At 36.8% G+C, this 22,971-nt stretch overlaps 1 protein-coding gene across 4 annotated transcripts in view; it reads right to left on the bottom strand.

Moving 5' to 3' along the window:
• Nucleotides 1–22,971, bottom strand: part of LOC128685385 (zinc finger protein 549) — a 185,965-nt gene that overhangs the window by 70,225 nt on the left and 92,769 nt on the right. The window lies entirely within an intron of this gene.

Below are 22,971 nucleotides of genomic sequence, written 5' to 3'. Positions count from 1 at the left end.
ATGATTTTGATTGCTTTCATGACGAAAAGTACCTTGAAATTGAGCTCAAAGTAGCGAAAATGTTCGATTTTTGCCTATGTTCAATGAACTGTGTAAGTCAAGTTGGTTAATTTTATTAAGTGTATTCTAACCTAACCACTCTGTAATTTGGCAAACTCAGTAATCCAGCACACTACAGGTCCCAATGATGCCGGATTTGTGATGGAGGACCTGTATTAGTGTCATATTCTCCAACAATAAACTCGCCTCCCCTCCCTCTGCCATACACCAACAAAAGTCTTCAATAAAAGTTAAGTGTGATGTTAAATGTTCATTTATATATTTTATTAGTGCTTTACATTTATTTGGCATTCTTTTCTGCATGTAAATCTATATTTAAGCCAGGGAAGTGACCCCTGAAGTGAGTCCTTATGGAGGGGGATTCCCCTCCCAAACAATACCCTCTCTCCTCCTCCTTGTCTTCCATTCATCAACAACAGCCTTCAATAAAGGTAACTGTCATGTTGAATGTTCATTCTTTTGTGCATGTAAATTGTTGTTGATACTTCTGGGTGTCTGGAACGAATTAACTGGATTTACATTATTTCTTATGGGGAAAATGGATTCGAAAATCGGCAATTTCGATAATAGTCACACTTCTATGAACGGATTAATTATGAAAAACGAGGGACCACTGTAATACTAGCAAAATAGCTAAGACTTTGGTTGACTGGAATACAGCCTCTCTTCACTTACCGACAACTCACAGTTACAACGGGCTCTTCGATGAGTCAGTATTGTATGCCATTGGGTCACGGAAATGGGTAGCGCAGTGTCTTAGCGTCAAGCATCTAAATCTCCTTCTTACAGCCACTCAGTACACTAGCTTTTAAAGTCTCCAAACCACATACAGTGGAACCTCTACTTGCGAGAGTGTCCACGTGCAAGTTTTTCCAAATACAAGCAGTCAATGGGTCAATTTTTTTGCTTCCATACGCGAGCAAAATTTCCACAAGCGAGCAGACCTCAAGGCAGGTTTCTTGACACTGGTGAGGGGCTCTTGCTCTTGATCTCGGGAATTGTCTCTCATTTGTTTGTTGGACTATCTTATTGATACTTGGGCAATGTATGATGGAAAGATGCTTCTTAACGTACACCAAAAATGAAAGAAATGTAAGCATAAATAATGGAGTTCACTTCTTAGCAATTAGCCACTCCTTAGTGGTAATTTCAAATGGTTTTTATGGTTGTATTCTCCTTTTTTTGGTCTCATTTGATAGAATGGAAGATATATTACAGAAATGGATATGATTTTGATTGCTTTCACAACAAAAAGAACCTTGAAATAGAGCTGAGCCTAGGAGAAATGGTCCATTGCTTGGCTGTTTCAGTGTAAACAAATGACATCACAGTAAATCTTATATTTTTTGTGTGAATAAAAATTACAAATTATTTATATAATAATAATAATAATAATAATAATAATAATAATAATAATAATAATAATAATAATAATAATAATAATAATAATAATAATAATGAAAGAAATCTAAGCATAAATAATGGAGTTCACTTCTCAGCAATGAGCCACCCCTTAGCAGTAATTTCAAATGGGTTTTATGGTTGTATTCTCATTTTTTTGGTCTTATTTGATAGAATGGAAGATATATTACAGAAATAGATATGATTTTGATTGCTTTCATGACGAAAAGTGCCTTGAAACTGAGCTCAACCTAGGAGAAATGGTCTATTGCTTGGCTGTTTCAGAGTAAACAAATGATGTCACTGTCCATTCCAATATGCAGTCGTGACATATTTATACAATTATTGCAATAAGGAATAACAGTAAATCTTATATTTTTTGTGTGAATAAAAATTACAAATAATTTATATAATAATAATAATAATAATAATAATAATAATAATAATAATAATAATAATAATAATAATAATAATGAATACTTAATCGGCAGCGGCAGCAGCGACTAAAACACCGAAAAATCAACTATTCAACAAGTGTAGTCAGGAGGACGCCGGCCCAGCAACCACCCCACTCACCACCGCTCAAGGCGACACCACAACAATAACAACAAACATGGCTGCCACCAGCCCATCCTCCCCTCTCTTCCCCGGATTCAACCTACCAAGTAGTCTCTCAGGTATGACCAACGATCCAGATACCCTAAAAACATGCATCTCCAACTTAGTTATTGAAAATATGAATCTTCGAGAGACGCTAACAAAACAAGACACCAGGATGACACAACTCGAGAACAAAATCCTCAGTCTTGAACAAAAGTTATCAACACCAGGAATGACTAACTGTGACAAGACCATCCAAGCAGTCATAGATAGCCATACCCAACAAATAATATCTCTTAATACAAAGGTTGAAGAAGCAGTAAAAGAATGGAAGAACAACTTAGATAACCAGTTCAGTGACTACTTTGCTCTCCAAGAAGATAAAACTGAACAAGATAAACTATCGGACGCAGTAATAGTTAACAGTCCACTTTTTCCCAGTGATATGAACCAAACAAACAGTAAAGAAATTACTCTGCAGATCATAAAGGACCAAACAAGTGTTATTGTACCAGAGTCAGAAATAAAAGAAGCCAGGTTACTAGGATCCCATGGTAGAAAAAGTGTTATGCTTAGATTCCACTCACATGACAGGAAAAAAGACTTAATTATTGCATCTATTAAAGTAAAGAAAGAGGTATACATAAACGAGTGTCTTACCAAAAAACGTCAGAACCTCCTGTATAGAGTCAGAAAACTTAAGCGGGAGAATAATGACACAATACACCAATGCTTCACACGAGATGGGAAAATTCTTGTTAGGAAAACAAATGTAGGTCAACTGTACACAATAACGAACGAGAATGATCTATCACGATTTCTCAGGGATACTAATCTTACAGAGAATAACTAAACAATGTCCAACCTAATAGCCTACGTAGTGTAGTGTATGTTTTGCTCCATTATTGTTCAAATTTCATTGTACAATCTCTTAGTAATTAAATAATCAACTACCTCATTTTGTGATTTTACTAGTAAGCATAAGTCACCTTATGTAATTTTCTTATTTACTATTGTTTGCTTAAACATTAGCTGAATTGATACTTTCTCTGTCCATATTACTACCTCATATTTTTTTAAATACTATCAATTGATATTACTTACTAAAATTAATAATTATCATTTTTACTATAATTTCAATTTACTCTTAACATTTTTGACATTTAATAACCATTACTTGTCTAATTACCTTTACCTGTTTTAATACCACATTTACTATCTTAGAGTACTCTTAATTACCTTGTACTGCCATATAACCTCTAGTATAACTACCAGTGCAATATTGAATGAAATAAACATTACTTTTTCACTTTTTTGTAATCATTATTACTTACTAAAATTTTATTAAACACCATATTTACTACCAGTCAATTTTACTTTTGTACATTAAACATTATTTTATACTTCCCATAACATTTTGTTGCCAAATTTTCAAGTTTGTATATTCAACTCCAACCTTTATATTATCCTTTGTACCTGTGTACCTGTCCACCATCTTACTATCATATTACCATCTTACTATCATATTATAACCAAGACATTACCCTGGTTATTTTTTACTATTATTCTTTTGGTACTTTAATTGTGAATTATATTTTGTCAATTTAAATCTAGTTATACTCCTGATCTTGTCAACAACCTATACCAGACTCTAGTGCAATTGCAAGTACCATTTCAATTTGTATTTTTATATTATAAGTTTATATTATAATTCCTACTCTAAGATTGTTTTCATATCTTAGTGACTATATTGTGTGTGCAATTAGTGTATATTTCAATTATATTATTGTTCAAGGCCCTTAACTATCTTTTGCTAACTAGTACCAACTACCTCATATATTTTTTTTTTCTACTTTTTTTATTCTTTTGCTACCTTAACTTGTATATTTTATCTTGTCAATTTAAATCTAGTTATACTCTAATTCTTGTAAACAACTTATATAACACCTTAGTGCAATTACAATTGAGAGTCTTGTGCCTTTTTTATATTATTAGATTAAACTCAGTTGTACTATAGTCAATACCAAATTCATTATATTAGACCATATTGCAATTACTAGTGAGAGACTGGTGCTATTTTTAATTTGTATTGTTATATTATTAGATTAAATCTAGTTGTACTATAGCTCATTCTAGCTCAAAACATAGACTCCACAAAAGTCATTATATTAGACCTTAGTGCAATTATTTGATTACCACTTTATTGTTCACCACAACTTATATTAGTCCCTTTTATATTATAATTTTATATTATAATTCTAACTTTAAAGAATTACCTTTAAAGTACTACCTACTATCATATTCCCAAGCTCCATTATTTGATCATCACTTTATTTGTTCACCACAAATTATTTTAGTCCCTTTTATATTGTCTCCTTTATTTTAGCTTTAAAAAACTACCTTAGCTCATTATTTTTACATTTGTTAAATAATTCAGGTGCTATTTTTTTAGCTTTAGAATATTTACTTTGTTTTATACTTAATTCTAACTATAGATTCACTACAAATCTTATGATTACAAGCATTGATCCTGATACCAACCTCTTATTTAATGACTTAAATGATTCAAACAGTTACTGTAATTACTACACAGCAGAACAATCAAAGGCACTTCTCAGAGCCAACAACAACATAACTATCTTTAACTACAATATCAGATCTTTAAGCAAGCATTACGATGACCTCCTAGCATTACTAAATTCCTTGCATGCCAATATGTCCATCATTACACTAACTGAAACCTGGCTAAAGCCTGATACTACAGATGTCTATGCCATTCCTGGTTACACAGCCATACACAACTGTAGGCCAGACCAACAAGGGGGTGGCACAGCTATATACTACTCAGACCAACTAGAATGTATCACTAATACTTGCACAAGGGATGAACATGGGGAATATATAATAGCTAAATTCAAATCCAAATACCTACAAAAACCTCTCACAGTGATAAACATCTACAGAGTTCCACAATCAAACATTAGCCAATTTAGTCAAAACCTAGGAAGTATGATAACTGATGCACGCATGAACAAAGATCACTTACTACTCTCAGGTGACTTCAATATAAATCTCCTGCAAGACCAGGACCCACACGTTACTGAATTCACAAACACAATGAGTAACTGCATGTTGCTACCAACAGTAACAAAACCTACAAGAGTTACGGAGACTAGTGTTTCCCTACTTGACCACATCTGGACCAACACCATATCCCCTTTAAAATCAGGCATAATTACAGATAATACCACAGACCACTACCCTACTTTCCTCATAACAACTCTTGGTAAAATACCCCAAGACACTACTAAAGTCACCTTCAGACTTCACAATGAGGCAGCCATTAATAACTTCACAACAGCAGTAACAAACATTGACTGGCACACTGAGCTAGAAATCTATACAGATATTGACGAATGTTTTAATAATTTTCTAAAAAAGACCCAATACCTCTATAACAAGCACTGCCCTAAAAAAACTAAACAGATGACAGCTAAGAGACTGAACAGTCCCTGGCTAACACCCAGCATTCTCAAATCCATAAATACAAAACACCGATATGAAAAACAGTACAGAATGGGTCACATAACCAGAGACCAAACAAAACGTTACTCGTCAATCCTAACCAGCCTGATAAGAAGGGCAAAAAAACTGTATTATGAGAACAGATTATCCAACTTACGAGGTGATATAAAAAAGACCTGGAAGACCCTATCAGAAATTCTGGGAACAAAAAAGATATCACGAAATAGCGAAATAAAATTAGCAAAATCAGATGAACCCCAACTCCCACCAACAGAAACAGCAAACAGACTCAATGATTTCTTCTCCACTATAGGACAAAACCTTGCCAATAAAATCCCAAGCTCAGATACCCCACCAAATGACTACCTCACTGGCAACTACCCGAACACACTGTTCCTAGCTCCGACTAACCCATACGAAGTCTCCCTTATTATCAACGCACTAAAAAACAAGGCAGGAGATTTAAATACCTTACCACCCTTTATATACAAAAAAGTGTCACAAGTACTATCACCAATCATTGCAACACTCTTTAACAAATCCATTGAATCCTCCACCTTCCCTACAGCTCTCAAAATAGCAAGGGTCACCCCGATCCATAAAGGAGGAGACCAAACAGAGTTGAATAACTATAGGCCAATATCCAATTTACACCCTCTCTCAAAAATCTTCGAAAAATTAATTCATAAACGAATCTACTCCTACCTCATCTCCCAAAACATTCTCAACCCCTGCCAATTTGGATTCAGGCCTAATAAAAATACTAATGATGCTATTATACACATGCTAGAACATATATACACTGCAATAGAGAAAAAAGAAGTCCCACTGGGGATCTTCATTGACTTACGTAAAGCTTTTGATACAGTTGACCATGACTTGCTCCACGTAAAATTGTCACACTATGGTATTAGAGGGCACTCCCTCAACTACCTCAAGTCATACCTCAGCAACAGAAGCCAATATGTGTACGCAAATGGGGCAAGCTCTTCCGCTCAACCAATTACAGTTGGTGTCCCACAGGGAAGTGTCCTTGGCCCTCTTCTCTTTCTCCTATACATAAATGACCTACCAAATGCTTCGCAATTACTCAAACCCACACTTTTTGCAGATGACACTACATACGTCTTCTCTCACCCGAGCCCAGTCACGCTAGCCAATACTGTAAACACCGAATTACAGAAAATATCTACCTGGATGAGGACTAACAAACTTACACTAAACATTGACAAAACCTACTTCATTCAGTTTGGTAACAGAGCTACAGATGTACCTCTTAACATAACGATAAACAGATCACCTATCACAAAGCTAACAGAGGGAAAATTCTTAGGAATCCACCTTGATAATAGACTCAAATTTCATACACATATACAACAAATTTCTAAGAAAATTTCCAAGACTGTAGGCATACTATCGAAGATACGGTACTATGTTCCACAGTCAGCCCTCCTGGCCCTTTATCACTCTCTTATTTACCCCTATCTCACCTATGGAATTTGTGCATGGGGCTCAACAACAATTAACCATCTCAGACCACTAATTACCCAACAAAAGGCTGCAGTTAGAATGATAACAAATTCTCACTACAGGCAGCACACTCCACCAATATTCAAAACACTCAACCTACTCACCATACAAAACATCCATACTTATTACTGCACCTATTACATACATAGAACACTTAACTCTGATATTAACCCTCCCCTCAAACATCTCCTTGCCAACCTCAACAGAACACATGACCATAACACAAGGCACAGATCACTCTTTGATGTTCCTCGTGTCCATCTCACGCTATGCAAAAACTCAATGCACATAAAAGGCCCTAAAATCTGGAATTCATTACCTGTAAATATAAAAGAAACACTACCTGTTTATAAATTCAAGTCTCTTCTCAAAGATCACTTACTCACTCAAAACCAAATAAATACTGAATAACTGAACCTTATAAATTGTATATCCTATATGTTACTCACAATTATATCACACAAATGTTAAACCTAGGACCCAATCTAACTTTGTTATTTTTTTAAATACACTACCTAACAGAATACTCCATTCGACTGAATGTACAGCAATGCATGCAACCATATGACCTGTCTTTGTAATACTCATTTGTGCTTTATAGTTATCTGTTTACAATAATGTTTTATCACTGATTTCATCATTGCTTAGTTAATCTTAAGTTAATTTTAAGCCAGCCCGTAATGCTATGCATATAAGTGGCTTTGGCATGCTGCTCTTACCTGTATTTTTTTGTACCTCTGTATGTATGCTAAAATTACTAAATAAATAAATAAATAAATAACGCTTTGTTCGCTAAAATTTTGCCCCGCACAGTGGACAAAAACCCGCTCAGCGACCTTCGTCCGAGACGCGTCCAATGTGCGCCCTCAGCCAGCCTCACATGTGCCGCCCGTCCCATTGTTTACCAGCTAGCCTCCGCGGTAACATTCAAGCATACACTCGGAATATTTCGTATTATTACAGTGTTTTCGGTGCTGTTTGTGGAAAATAAGTGACCATGGGCCCCAAGAAAGCTTCTAGTGCCAACCCTACACCTCAAAGGGTAAGAATACCCATTGAAATGAAGAAAGAGATCATTGATAAGTATGAAAGTGGAGTACGTATCACCGACCTGGTCAGGTTGTACAAGAAACCAAAATCAACCATCGCTTCTATTGTGGGCAAGAAAACGGCAATCAAGGAAGCTGTTGTTGCCAAAGGTTTAACTGTGTTTTCGAAACAAAGATCGCAAGTGATGGAAGATGTTGAGAGACTCTTATTGGTGTGGATAAATGAAAAACAGCTAGCAGGAGATAGTGTCTCTCAAGCGATCATATGTGAAAAGGCTAGGAAGTTGCATGACGATTTAATTAAAAAAATGCCTGCAACTAGTGATGATGTGAGTGAATTTAAGGCCAGCAAAGGTTGGTTTGAGAGATTTAAGAAGCGTAGTGGCATCCATAGTGTGATACGGCATGGTGAGGCTGCCAGTTCGGACCACAAAGCGGCTGAAAAATATGTGCATGAATTCAAGGAGTACATAGAAACTGAAGGACTGGAACCTGAACAAGTGTTTAATTGTGATGAAACAGGCCTGTTCTGGAAGAAAATGCCAAGCAGGACCTACATTACTCAGGAGGAAAAGGCACTCCCAGGACATAAGCCTATGAAAGACAGGCTTACTTTGTTGATGTGTGCCAATGCTAGTGGTGATTGCAAAGTTAAGCCTTTATTAGTGTATCACTCTGAAACTCCCAGAGCGTTCAGGCAAAAGAATGTCCTCAAGGATAATTTGTGTGTGCTGTGGAGGGCAAACAGTAAGGCATGGGTCACTAGGGAATTTTTCTATAACTGGTTACACCATGCATTTGCCCCCAATGTGAAAGATTACCTAACTGAAAAGAAATTAGACCTTAAGTGCCTCCTGGTGTTAGACAATGCCCCTGGTCATCCTACAGACATGGCAGAGCGACTTTATGGGGACATGAGCTTCATTAAGGTGAAGTTTTTGCCTCCTAATACCACTCCTCTCCTGCAGCCCATGGACCAGCAGGTCATTTCCAACTTCAAGAAACTGTACACAAAAGCTCTGTTTCAAAAGTGCTTTGAAGTGACCACAGACACTGGATTGACTCTAAAAGAGTTTTGGAAGGATCACTTTAATATCCTCAGTTGTGTAAACCTTATAGGTAAGGCTTGGGAGGGAGTGACTAAGAGAACCTTGAACTCTGCTTGGAAGAAACTGTGGCCAGAATGTGTAGACAAAAGGGATTTTGAAGGGTTTGAGGCTAACCCTGAGAGGAGTAGTATACCAGTTGAGGAATCAATTGTGGAATTGGGGAAGTCCTTGGGGTTGGAGGTTAGTGGGGAGGATGTGGAAGAGTTGGTGGAGGAGGACAATGAAGAACTAACCACTGATGAGCTGATAGATCAACTTCAAGAGCAAGAGGCCAGACCTGGGGAAACTGGTTCAAAGGAGGGGAGAGAGAAATTGAAGGAATTGCCTACTTCAAAGATTAAGGAAATGTGTGCAAAATGGCTTGAAGTGCAAACCTTTTTTGATGAAAATCACCCTCACACAGCTATTGCAAGCCGTGCTGGTGACTGTTACAATGACACTGTTGTGAACCACTTTAGACAAATCATAAAGGAACGAGAGGTACAGGCCACTATGGACAGATATGTTGTGCGAAAGAAGTCCAGTGACTCTGAAGCTGGTCCTAGTGGCATTAAAAGAAGAAGGGAAGTAACCCCAGAAAAGGACTTGCTACCTCAAGTCCTAATGGAAGGGGATTCCCCTTCTAAACACTAACACTCTCTCTCCCCTCCTCCCATCCCATCAATCATCACCAGATCTTCAATAAAAGTAAGTGTCATGTAATTGTGCATGCCTTTTTCAGTTTGTGTGTACTAAAATTAAAATTTTTTTGTGGTAAAAAAAATTTTTTTTCATACTTTTGGGTGTCTTGCACGGATTAATTTTATTTCCATTATTTCTTATGGGGAAAATTAATTCGCATAGCGAACATTTCGCATAACGACCAGCCCTCTTGCACGGATTAAGTTCGCTATGCGGGGGTCCACTGTACACATAATAATTATAATAATAGATGGCTTCAAAAGGCTGTCACTAGATGGCAGTGTTTACCACAGCAAAGAGGGAGCGGTTGTGGCCGCCTCCACCTGTTACATAATGACATATTTTACTCATTCTAGAGTATATATCGTGTTTCTATGTTATTTATATTGTCTGTTATGTCATTTAGATGAACTGTGATATATAAATAAGCCATATAGATGATATTAGCGAAATTATTCATGAAGTATTTTGCCCGGTCTCCAGACAAACTTTCCTCCACCGCCGACACCGCCCATACCACTACATGAATGACATATTTTATTCATTCTAGAGTATATATCATGTTTCTATGTTATTCATATTGTTTGTTATGTCATACTAGATGAACTGTGATAGATAAATAAGCAGTATAGATGATATTAGCAGAATTATTCATGAGGTATTTTGCCCGGTCTCCAGACAAACTCTCGTCCACCGCCGACACCGCCCATGCCACTACATGAATGACATATTTTATTCATTTTAGAGTATATATCAGGTTTCTATGTTATTTATATTGTTTATTATGTCATATTAGATGAAGTGAGATAGATAAATAAGCCGTAGAGTTGATATTAGCGAAATTATTTAAGTACAGAATTCCACTGGAACGGATTAATTGCATTTCATTTAATTTAAATGAGGAAAATTTACTCTGCAAACGAGCAAATCCAGTTGCGAGCAAGGTCATGGAATGGATTAAACTCACAAGTAGAGGTTCCACTGTATTTGTACAAATTTGTATGTTATTGTGCACCCCATAGTATAAGAAAGAAGTGCAGCAGCACTTGGAAGAGGAAAGAGAAGAAAATGGAAAAAGTACAATAGAAGTTCACAGTAAAGGGGTTAGCTGGTGTGTTCATCTGTGTGTTTACCTTCTCGTTGTCTCTCATGGCAGCTTAATTAAGAAATTATTAAACTCAGCAAACAAGGTATGTTGGTGATAATACACTAGGGCCCTGCTTTACGGAGTTTCGCTTTACAGCATTCCGCTAATACGGTCATTTCAAATTATGACCAAAACTCGCTATACAGCTCCCCCCACCTGACTTTCTAATACGGTCACCGCGCCCCACTCGGTTTGTTTACATTCTCTGTGAGATCCGTAAGCACTAAGTCTCTCCATTATGTCTGGAAACTCCAAAATTTCAAGTGTTTTTAACCCTTTCAGGGTCCGTCCCGTAGATCTACGGCTTTACGTTCAGGGTCCAAACCGTAGATCTACGCCATGAGCTCAGCTCACTCTGATAAACTGTGAGTGGTACATTTGGGCCTAGATATGAGAGAATACATCTATGTGGTATGTGTGCACCACATAAAACAGATCCTGCAGCACACTGTGTATAATGAGAGAAAAAAAATGAAATCATGATTTTTCGATTAAAACAGCAACTTTGCAGTGTTTTTTCGTATGTTTTTTATAGTTGTATTTGCGATTTCTTGGTCTCATTTGATAGAATGGAAGACATATTACAGAAATAGAGATGATTTTGATTGGTTTTAGCATTGGAAATGGCTTGAAACTGAGCTCAAAGTAGCGGAAATGTTAAATTTTTGCCGATATTCAAGAGTAAACAAACGACCTCGCACGTCTAATACACGTCAGCTGGTGGGTCTAATATACATTCACAAATATGGTGATGATATTTATACAATTATTACAGTATTGCATAACAGTAAATCTTCTATTTTTTGGTGTGAATAAAAATTCATTATGTGAATAAAAAATCAAAATGGAATTTATTTGTAAAGCCTCAAAACATAACTAATGAACAGAGGAAATGTTAGTTTAGTGCCAGGAATGCCTACATTGTTCATTCTGGACCCTATTTTGAAATTGGAATATTTTGAACTTTGTGTTAAATTGGCCAAATTAACAATTTCTGATCACTTTATTTTGTAGTTGAAACAGTTGACTTGGCGATTTCTTGTGCTCAATCGATAGAATAGAAGTAATACTAGTGAAATAGCTAAGAATTTGGTTGATTGGAATAATGTAATTGGCCTAAAATGGGAGTCAAAGTCAGCAAAATCGCCGATTCGTAAATATCGCTGACACATCAAAATTCGCGAGAGCATAATTTCGTCAATTTTCCACCAAATTTCGTACTTTTTGTTTTATTACCTTCACAAAAAGATTCTCTACGATTTCATAAGAAAAAATAACAAATTTTTTTTTTGAAAATTCTTGGACACTGGTGCGTGACTCCAGATTTGGGCCTTGGACCCTGAAAGGGTTAAAAGTTATTTCACATTTTATATATACAGTACTCTGATAATTATATTTATGTATACCTGTACCTAAAGAAACTTACACACTGTGCTGGCATGCAGGTACACATTAAAATCAGTAAGTGTGTCTTATGTCTCGAGACGTCATATTAGTAATAATAATAATCACCGAGTCTCATTTAAATGTCGTATATTACGTTAATATACACATTTTCATTAATCCATCTATATTTTTTCAAAATTATATAATAAACACGATGCATAACATATAAAGATGATAAATACATCCCACAGTAGAATAAATAAACATAAATATGAGATGTGGTAGCCAGACGACTGGCACAAATGACGCCATATTAGAAATAATAATAATAATAATAATCACCGAGTCTCATTAAATGTCGTATATTACGTTAATATACACATTTTCATTAATCCATCCATGATATTTTTTTCAAAATTATATAAAAAACACGATACATAACATATAAAGATGATAAATACACCCCACAATAGAATAAATAAACAAATATGAGATGTGGTAGCCAGATAACTTGTACAAGTGACGGCAAGAATAACATTTTCTCTAGTCTGACATAAGAGAAAATGTATTACTGGGGGTAAGTGTAGAAAATTATTCCATTTGTATGTATGTAAGTTTATTCAGGTATACACAAATACAGTTACATAGATTACCATACATAACAGCATATGTGTAGAGAACCTACGATAACCCAAAAAAGTCAGACAGAGTGACTTATTTCCATTGTCTTCACTCAGAGCGTCATTTCTTCTAAAAATGGTGTTACATGAGAATGGGAGTGTTCTTCTTTATTTATTCTACCGTATCAACGTAGAGACAACCTGTACACAATGTAACTTGTACACAAACCAGACGTGTACACTTTGTTTGTTTACAAAACTTACATTCGCCTGGTTTGTTCACATAACTCTGCGCCTGTCCTCCCTCATGTACTCATTCTCTCTCTCTCTCTCATTTATTCGTTTTATCTCGTTTACTCACCCCTGACCCTACATTAAGACTACAAATATTTTAAGGTAAGTAATGAGTGAACTGTATATACATTTTATCGCTCTGGGATGCTTAACCCTTTGACTGTTTTTGACGTATAAATACGTCTTACGAGCCAATGTTTCTGACGTATATATACTCAATAATTCTAGCGGCTTCAAATCAAGAGGGAGAAAGCTGGTAGGCCCACATGTGAGAGAATGGGTCTGTGTTGTCAGTGTCACCACATAAAAAAAATCCTGCAGCACACATTGCGTAATGAGAAAAAAAAAACTGATCGTTTTTTTGGGAATAAAACGCCGACTTTGAGGTGTATTTTCGTATAGTATTTATCGTTGTATTCGTGTTTTCATGGCCTTAGGTGATAAAATGGAAAACATATTACAGAAATAGAGATGATTTTCATTACTTTGATGATGAAAACGACCTTGAAACTGAGCTCAAAGTAGCGGAAATGTTCGATTTTTACCAATGTTCAGGAGTAAATAAATCACACCACACGTCCAATACACGTCAACTGGGGAGTCTAATATTCTTTCACTAGTGCACTGATATTATTCATACCATTTTTACAATAATGCAGTAGTCTGCATAACAGTAAATTTTGTATTTTTTTGTATGAATAAAAAATCAAAATAGAAAGCAATAATAATATAAGAGGGGCCTAGAGATGTGACTAATGAACAGAGCATATGTTATTTTAGTTCCAAGAATGTCTACCTTGTTTATTCTGGACCCTATTTTGAAATTGGCATCTTTTTTAGTTTGCGTGAAATTGGCCAAATTGCCAATTTCTGACCACCATATTGGGTAGTCCAAATTAGTAAATGGGAGGTTTCTTGTACTCAGCTGATAGATAAAATGGAGTTCTAAAGAAATAGCTATGAGTTTGGTCAACTGGAACAATGGAATTGGCCGAAAATAGGGCTCAAAGTCGGTGAAATCGCCGATACGCATACGTCGCCGAGACCGCTAACTTTGCGGGAGCATAATTCCATGAGTTTTCGACCAAATTTCGAACTTTTGGTGTCATTACCATCGGGAAAAGATTCTCTATCATTTCATAAGAAAAAATAATTTTTTTTTTTTTTCAAAATTGAGCGACATAGAATGACAGTTTCAGAAAGGGGCCTGAAACAGTCAAAGGGTTAAATATCATAGAATACTATGTGTGGGTGGGGTGGCCTGGTATGGTAGCCCGGCTGACTACCATACATACCACACTTGATTTCTTAAAATAAATACTACTCATCTCACCCTAGATTAAGACTATAAATATTTTATAGTAAGTAATGAGAAAACTGTATATGCATTTTATCGCTCTGGGATGCTTAAATGTAATAGAATATTATGTGTAGGTGGGATGGCCTGGTATGGTAGCCCGGCTGACTACCATACATACCACACTTGATTTCTTACAATAACTACTAGTCTCACCCTAGATTAAGACTATAAATATTTTAAGGTAAGTAATGAGTGCACTATGTGTGTATTGTACTTTTTTATTGTTTTTTGATGCCTAGTTCTATTGCTGACTTAATATATGTTAGTGTAAACTTGTTACCTAGTATTTGTATGCATTTATAAGGGGAAAAAGGGTGTTCCACTTTACAGCGATTTCCGCTTTACGGCGGTAGCCTGGAACCTAACCTGCCATATAAGTGGGGCCCTATTGTAATAATAAATTAAAATTAATAATAAAATTAATAATCACGCTGGAGCGCTTTAACCCTTTGACTGTTTTGGTCGTATATATACGTCTTACGAGCCAGTGTTTCAGACGTATATATAGTACTCAATAATTCTAGTGGCTTCAAATCAAGCGGAAGAAAGCTGGTAGGCCCACATGTGAGAGAATGGGGCTGTGTGGTCAGTGTGCACCACATAAAAAAAATCCTGCAGCACACAGTGCGTAATGAGAAAAAAAAACTCTGATCATTTTTTTGGATTAAAACGCCGACTTTGAGGTGGATTTTCATATAGTATTTATCGATGTATTTGCGTTTTCATGGTCTTAGGTGATAAAATGGAAAACATATTACAGAAATAGAGATGATTTTCATTACTTTGACGATGAAAACGACCTTAACCCCTTCAGGGTCCAAGGCAAAATCTGAAGTGGTGCTCCAGTGTCCAAGAAATTTTGAAAAAAAAAAAAAATTATTTTTTCTTACAGAATTAAAGAGTATATTTTTGTGAAGGTAATAAGACAAAAGAAAAATTCTGATCAGTACTTACCGAGATACAGTGCCAAGAAGTTTGTCAAAAATGATGTGGTGGCGGCAACATCGACGAATTCCACATACGCGCATTACATTATTTTGCAGTTTTTGTTGTTTTTTCTTTTTTTCCAATTTTTTTCTATTCCTACTAACATTTGGGGCCTGAGAGACCAATACTGTATATAATGTATATATATAAACTCACTGTATTGAACACAATAACCGCACTAAAGTTATTATCATATTATTGTTTACCACTGTTGTTTATTACAATAAACATGCACAAATCTTGTATAATACTAATGTTCTATCATATATTTACATATTTACAATCACTGGACATGGTTTTAGAACTGCTGGAGCTTGTGGAACTCCTTGAAACAAGGCACCATGCACAGAGGCACCTTACATTCCTCACACATAAACCGAGTGTCTTTGCGTCTTTGTTGCCGTCTTTTTGTTTGTGCACAGATGATGCATCTCTTCTGAGCAAATTTCTTCTGAGTTGAAGGAAGTTGTATTATGAAATGATCACCTTCCCTCCTCAAACGCTTGGGTATATCCTGAGGAATTCGAGGACCGTGTTGTATAGCAGGTGTTGTTACCTGGTACTTCATTATGAGTTGTCTGACAACAGACAAACAAAATTCACCATACGGTGGTCTGTTGCCAGTCTTTATTTGGTACATATTATATGCATTGAGCATTGAAATGTCCATGAGATGGAAGAAAAGTTTCATGTACCACTTGTAACTCTTACGAACACAGTCAACAAAACCAATCTGCATGTCACATTTGTCAACCAAGCGCATGTTTTGTGTATAATCAATCACTGTCACTGGTTTTCGAATACGTTCATTAGTCACTCGATCAACTTTGCCACTGTCTTGCATTTCATTACGGTGAATGGTTGTCAACAATGTGACATCTCGTTTGTCATGCCACCGTAATGCCATGATGTCATTGGCAGTAAACACCTGCACGTCATCACCACGAGCACCTGCGTTGAGCCTGGGCATATGTTTACGATTAGAACGCACTGTGCCACACACATCTGTCTTGTTCACTCGCATGAAATCACTGAGTAATGGGCTTGTGTACCAGTTATCAGTATATAATGTATGCCCCTTACCAAGATAAGGTGCCATCATGTTTCTCACTACGTCACCTGAGATACCCAATAACATCTTGGTATCTTTCAATGTTTTACTACCCGTGTATACAACAATATCCAACACCAGGCCACTGTCACAATCACAGAGTACAAACAGTTTTATACCAAAGCGTTTCCTCTTGCTCGGTATATAATGCTTGAATGACAGTCTACCTTTGAACAAAATCAAAGACTCGTCAATTACAAGATTCTTGAATGGATAAAAGTATATGCTGAACTTTTGTTTGAGATACATGAAAACATTTCTAATCTTGTATAACCTGTCACTTCTGTCAGGCCTGGTTTTGTCAGAGAAGTGCAACATACGTAAGAGTAAGATAAACCTGTTCACTGGTATGATTTCACTGAAGAAAGACCGGGGTAGAAATTAGCCGATCTGTGGACCAGTATGCTTTTATATTATGCTTATAGACGTGAGGCATAAGCATTATTGTTGCAAAAAGCAAATACATTTCTGCAACAGTCGTCTCTTTCCACCTGTGTAGTCTTGACTGTGGTGATAAAATCGTATTTGCCATGGTGTACTCAAAATACTTATTACTTTCCCTGACAATAATTTCCATCAATGGCTGGTCAAAGAATAATTCAAAGAATTCCAGTTCATTGGCCGTGGTTCCAAGGGGACAAGTAGGTAGAATTCCACTTTGAGAATCATCAAAGTGGTGAGGCTTGGGAACAAAATTGGGATTTTGCTGCCAATCCCACATACGGTTTGCTGGTGGATACTGGACATCATAGGCTGGTTGTGCGGGTGGTTGTGGTTGTGGTGGGCTGGTGGCTGGCGCTCCGCTTTGTCCTTGAACTGACGAGTCAGCAGCGTGGGTCCCAGCATGGCCTGGTGAGTCATGCATGGCGGTGCCACTACCATCACCACTAACACCATCCACTGATGCCTGTGGTCTATCCATGCCAAGTGTAGCCACATCATCCTCACTATCACTACCTAAAACTAGTGTTGGGCCACGGGATGTACTCCGGGATGTACTCCGTCCCCTGGGCACAGCATAGGGTACACTACCCGAGCGCATGCGGCGGCGAACATACCGACGCTTCACTGGTGAATATGACTCCTCACTATCACTACTCGATTGATCGTCGATAAAATAAAATAAAATCACAGTCCACGTCACTATCATCATCATTACTGAAGTCAGAGGCCTGGCCACGCGAAAATATTAGTTTTCTCTTGCGATGAGGAACAACCGACCGTGAGTCATGAGTGCTCACACCAGAGGTAGAAGGTTGAGGATCGTCAGGGTTTTCTGCACTATTATCGATATCCTGGTCATTCTTTTCGGTCACTAACTGATCAAAGCCGTAGAATTTGTCTTCATTTCCACTTCCATCAGCGTCAGAACTATCAGATAGGAAGAGTAGAGTCCCAATTTTCCGGGGAGTGAGAGCTGACTTGCGACGAGGCATGGTGAACAAGGGTAACTGAGCCGGCGTTCCCACAATGCTATGCAGGTGCCTAGATTTTTTGTTTATGGCGCACACCCACCACGCAGACCCGTTCTCTCACATGTAGGCCTATGAGCATTTTCGCGCTAAATTTGATGGCGCTAGAATTTTGGCGTAGATCTACGGTTTGGACACTCAACATAAAGCCGTTGATCTACGGGACGGACCCTGAAAGGGTTAAAACTGAGCTCAAAGTAGCGGAAATGTTTGATTTTTACCAATGTTCAGGAGTAAATAAATCACACCACACGTCCAATACACATCAACTGGGGAGTCTAATATTCTTTCACTAGTGCACAGATATTATTTATACTTTTCATTGTAAAACCAGTCAAAATCATCTCAATTTCTGTAATATGTCTTCCATTCTATAAAATGAGACCAAGAAAACTAGAATACAGCAATAAATACCATACGAAAATACAGTGCAAAGTCGCTGTTTTATTCCAAAAAAACGGTCAAAGTTTCTTTTTTCTCATTATGCACTGTGTGCTGCAGGATCTTTTTTATACTGTGCACACTGACCACATAGACCCATTCTTTCATATGTAGGCCTACCAGCTTTCTCCCACTAGATTTGAGGGCACTAGAATTTAGGCGTACTAGTACGTCAAAAACCCTGGGTCGTAAGCCGTACTAGTACGGCCGAAACCCTCAAAAGGTTAACGGTTAAAACACACCAAAGCGATTATTATTACAGTGAAACCTCAAATGTCGAACTTTCTTCATTCCAGACGGCTGTTCGGGTGCCGTTACCGAACAAATTTATTCCCATCAGGAATAATGTAAATTAGATTAGTTCATTTCAGACCCTCAAAAATACACTTATAAAAGCACTTACATAATTGGTTGAGTTGGGAGCAGTTCGATATTTGAGGTTCCACTGTACTATTATTATTATTATTATTATTATTATTATTATTATTATTATTATTATTATTATTATTATTATCACCATTGACATACCTTGTTCACCGAGTTTAATCATTTCTTAATTAAGCTGCCACAAGAGACACCAAGAATGTGAACACACAGACAAACACACCAGCTAACCCCTTTACTGTGAACTTCTTTTGTACTTCTTCATTCCTCTTCCAAGTGCTGCTGCACTTCTAACTTGTACTATGTGGTGTACAATAGTTAGAAGTGCAGCAGCACTTGGAAGTGGAAAAACAAGAGGAAAATGGAAGGAGTATAAAAGAAGTTCACAGTAAAGGGGTTAACTGGTGTGTTCGTCTGTGTGTTTACATTCTCTGTCTTTCATGGCAGCTTAATAAATGATTAAACTCAGTGAACAAGGTATGTCAATAATAATAATAATAATAATAATAATAATAATAAAATAATATGTCAGGAAAAGCAGGAATATAAATATATTAATTCAAGGATTATGTGGAGTAAAATAAGGGTTAGATGTGAAAAGTGGGTTATAGTAAGCATTTATGCACCTGGAAAAGAGAGAAGTGTAGAGGAGAGAGAGAGAGATTTTGGGAAATGTTGAGTGAATGCATGAGAAGTTTTGAACCAAGTGTGAGAGTAATTGTGGTTTGGGTTTTCAATGCTAAAGTGGGTAAAATGTTGTGGAGGGGGTAGCAGGTAAATTTGGGGTGCCAGGGGTAAATGAAAATGGGGAGCCTTTAATTGAGCTATGTGTAGAAAAAGGTTTGGTAATAAGTAATACATACATATTTTATGAAAAAGAGGATAAATAAGTATACAAGGTATGATATAGCACATAATGAAAGTACAGGTCACCCTCAACATTTGCGAGGTTTAGGGGATCAAGAGCCTTGCTAATGTTGAAAATACACAAATGTTTGGTGCCCCAAAATATTATAGGGAAATATAATACAATACTGCTTCCTTAACTTGTTGAACCATGAACAATCATAAAATACATGGAAAACGTCATAAATTGTACTAAATACATACATGTTATGGTTTAATAACATGTATGTTATTAAATACCACTGCCTCCTCCACTGCCTCCACCAATACCTCCACTGCTTCCTCAACCACTACGAGTCCCTACTACCCTCCCTCTGACCCCCGCAACTGGCAGCCAGCCCTCCCACCAGTGTGGCGAGTGTTTTGTTTGTTCATTATTTGCTATTAAACTACAATATAAATAACGTAAACCCATTCATGACTGAATATTGGAATGGCTATTCAGACAGGTATTGGACGGTGACATCGTATGTTTACTCTTGAACACAGCAAAGAATCAAACATTTCTGCTACTGCTAATAATAACAATAGCAATAATAATAATAATAATAATAAATACGATAGAATTGAAGAAGGAAATTGTACAAAAAACGAGGGAGTGGTTGACACATCGTCAGTGTGGCTTTGTTTATGCTGGAGTGAGCATTAGTCTCCGTGCTCTTCCAAACATTTCACAATAATTCATTGTGTTTGGTGCTTGTAGATTGAGTGCGAATGGAGTGGTAGAGGCAGTGGGTGAGGCAGCAGTTGAGGCAGTGGTTGAGGCAGCGGTTGAGGCAGCCATCATCCAATTTTCCGCGCGCTCTCAAAAAAAAATTGAAAAAATTATGGAAATTGAGTTATATATACAGAAAAATAGCTTAACTCTTTGGCAACACAATGGTACCAGAATGAATGTTTTACGACGTTTCTACAGGAAATTATAGTCATTTATATCAGGTGATGTGGGTAGCACATCTGCTCACAGCCCATATATTTTTTGGAATTTTTTCCTTGTTTTTTGTAGCTTTTTCTTGCATTATTCTTTCTAATATAATAACTGACTATCTGGCATCATATAAGAGTAGGCGGAGCTTATCCGTAGAGTGCCAGCCAACCAGGAACCATCTGGGAACACTCGGCAGTACTCCCGCTCCAGAGAGTGCCAGGAGAAATTAATTCATTATTGCGCTTATATCAGCTTATATATCAACTCAACGGCTTATTTATCTATCAGAATTGATCTAATATATAATAAACACTATAAATAACATACAAACATGTTATATACTCTAGACTGAATAAAATAGGCCATAATATGGTGAGAGACCATCGGGAATATTTCGATATAAACAAGTGAATCCTCTCATGTCGTATTCTTTGGTCTCTGAGTAAGAGAAAAATGGTGTTTTGAAGAGGATAACTGCACTAGAACATCAGTTTACTAAGAAATACACCCAAACAAACGTGATTTTCGCGAAAAAAAAAAATTTGAGACGGAGGGCCGGCCGGTGCTCCAGGCCAATATCTCGGAAGTAACTTATTCACCTAATGTCAAATATTCTTCCTTTATTACTTAATTAAATGGAATAATATTCACAGAAATTGTAGAATAATGATTTCTCTATTTTATTACATGCAATTTTTGGAAATATTCCAAATACACCTACCATCCAACTTACGACGGAGTTCGGTTCTGAGAAACCGGTCGTAAGTCGAAATGGTCGTAAGTCGAACTTTACTACTGAATATCAACAAAACATTTTTGTAATGACTTTATTTTATTGTTTTATTTTGGTATTTCATGTTTTACTTTACATTTTATGTTGTTAGTACTGTATTTTATACTGTAAGGTTTAGGATAAACACTGTGTACAAAACAAATAGTTGTTTATTTCCCAGAAATTTGGCATAAAAAACACGGTCGTAAGTAGAGCGGTCGTAAGTCGAGCAGGTCGCAAGTCGGATGGTAGGTGTACTTTGAGAGTTATATGGGAGTAAAGGGCAGATTTTTTGCAACATTCCAAGAACTAACAAACTTTATTTTTTTGTGAAATAAAGATAAGTTATTTAGAGGATAGGTGACGTATTAAATTCATATAAGCATTGTTCTCTCGGCACCAAGTGTCCAAACAACCTTACGTCGTCCCATATAGGAATAAATTTCAACACAAGGGCATTTTCAGTAAATCAGTCCTTTTTCAGTCTTTTCTCAGTTGTTGTTTGAGGTATATTTTTGATAAATATTTTCAAGAAAGAGTGAAAACACTTTGTCTTGTGCGCCAAAACTGGAGGAAATCGGACGGTAAACAAGACTATAATTAATTGCCCTACTGCCCCCTTGAGGCAGTGGGTGAGGCAGTGGTTGAGGCAGTGGGTGAGGCAGCAGTATTTAATAACATGTTATAAATAATAATAACACTTATTAATAACATGTATTATTATTATTATTATTAACATGTATGTTATTAAATACCACTGCCTCAACCGCTGCCTCACCCACTGCCTCTACCACTCCAGTTGCACTCAATCTACAAGCACCAAACACAATGAATTATTGTGAAATGTTTTGAAGAGCATGGGGACTAATGCTCACTCCAGCATAAACAAAGCCACACTGACGATGTGTCAACCACTCCCTTGTATTTTTGTACAATTTCCTTCTTCAATTCTATCGCATTTATTATTATTATTATTATTATTATTATTATTGTTGTTATTATTACCAGTAGCAGAAATGTTTGATTCTTTGCTGTGTTCAAGTGTAAACATATGATGTCACCGTCCAATACCTGTCCGAATAGCCATTCCAATATGCAGTCATGAATGTGTTTACATTATTTATACTGTAGTTTAATAGCAAATAATGAACAAACAAAACACTCGCCACACTGGTGGGAGGGCTGGCTGCCAGTTGCCGGGGTCGGAG

Source organism: Cherax quadricarinatus, chromosome 8 (genome assembly GCF_038502225.1).
Source record: "Cherax quadricarinatus isolate ZL_2023a chromosome 8, ASM3850222v1, whole genome shotgun sequence".
NCBI lineage: Eukaryota > Metazoa > Arthropoda > Malacostraca > Decapoda > Parastacidae > Cherax > Cherax quadricarinatus.
This window is presented reverse-complemented; position numbering and strand designations above follow the sequence as displayed.